Here is a 1,850-nt window from a genome sequence, read left to right on the forward strand (position 1 = left end):
AAAAAAACGAAGGAAAGAGAGGAGAAGATATGATGTATGATGAAACAGAAATAGGATAAATTACTCGAAAAGAAGAGAGAGAGAGAGAGAGAAGAAAAAAAAGAGAAATCATTTTCATTTAGTGTAATGTATTGAGTAAGAATTGGTATTATTTCGCATTTTATCATAAATTATCGTAATAAAAATGATTAAATATAAGAGAATTACTTAAGATATAATAATAATAAGTTAAGCAATTAAGGAATTATTCTAATTTATTCAATATCTACCATTTCCATAACTAATTAATATTTATGGGTTAATTATATCTTTAGCATTATTAATAAATATAATTGGATCATAAATATAATTGGAAATAATAAATATAATTGGGAAGAAAATAAAATGTTTGGAATTTTTGATGGACAAATAAAGGATAGTTAATTAAGAGATATTGTCAACATTTTGGAATATTATTGTTGACATTTGTATTAAACTTTTCCCATTTTTTTTTCCTTTTTTCTATGTAATATTATGCGAATTTTTCAAATAACTATCCCATATATCGTTTTAATTTATTGTGAAATATTCATATCATAACATCATAATGACACATACATCACATATCATTCTTTTTTTTTCAAGATAGAAAAATTGATGAAATTAGTTTTAAACTTTAAAATGCTCAAATAATTTCAAAATCCGAAAATTGGAGATTAATTTTGGTCTAAATGTAATTGCAATGTGAAGAATGAAATGTTAGAATTTTTAGTAAAGTGTGATATTTTTGATAAAACTAAGAAATGTATGGAAAATGAAAGAAGGGGAAAGTTAAGAGTTTAACTTTATCAATGACTATCAATTAGTGTAGGGTGGTTAATAAATTATATGATAAACTTTTTTCGTTTTATTATTGGTACATCAATATGTGAAGTTGAAGTCAAAAAAAAAAGAAGTTTCTTATCCTTTTGGCAATTTTTTTAAATAGATGAAAATTTTTGTCTCAACAATGCTGTCATTGTTATAACTGACCAAATGACCACGGTAGATATGATGAGAAATTTGTTTAGAAAAGCAAAGGATTCATATGAAATTATAACTGTGAAAACATGCTTTCGACAGTCGTCATGATTTTCAATGATTTTTACGCAATAAAAAATGCTTTTTATTCGAGATATTTTTGGTAATTCAATTTACTCCTTTAATTTTCAAAAATTATAGTACAAAAATTTTGAGGTTGCCTTTACTCAATTACTTAATTGTTATTTGACTTAACTTAACTCGATACTTTGTTAATATTTTTTATGATAAAGGGAAAAAGTCGATATTTTTTAATTCAAGTAAAATTTGTTTACAAATCAACCTAATTTCAATGATACGTTTTAGAAAAGATAAGATTAGATAAAATTTTAATGAGGAAAAAATTTAGTCTGATATTAATTCGTACGTTCTTTGACATGATAGTTATTCATGGCCATATCGTCTGATATTTGATAAAAATCATTTCAGTTCATTCCTTCCTTGCAACCAATATTCAGTACAGTGGAAAGTATAACATACAATGATAGACACTGAATCATTGACTCATCCATGGTGTAACAGCTGAGAAATATTTATATGTAAAATTAAATTTCTCATATTCTTTTGAATTATTTACATATTATAATGGTTAATTATTAATTTATCCAATGACTATAAATTATCGATTATTACGGTTAGTTTTAAATTTTAGGTAAAACATAACAAAATTCTAAACAGGAAATACTTTAATACTATCTAAGCGATCATTTCAAATATTATTTATCATAATTGCATATTTTTCCTATTTATTTCACTTTTTTCTTTTTTCTTAGATTTATTTGTTTATTTAT

The sequence above is a fragment of the Loa loa genome, assembly GCF_000183805.2.
Source record: "Loa loa unplaced genomic scaffold supercont3.355, whole genome shotgun sequence".
Classification (NCBI taxonomy): Eukaryota; Metazoa; Nematoda; class Chromadorea; order Rhabditida; family Onchocercidae; genus Loa; species Loa loa.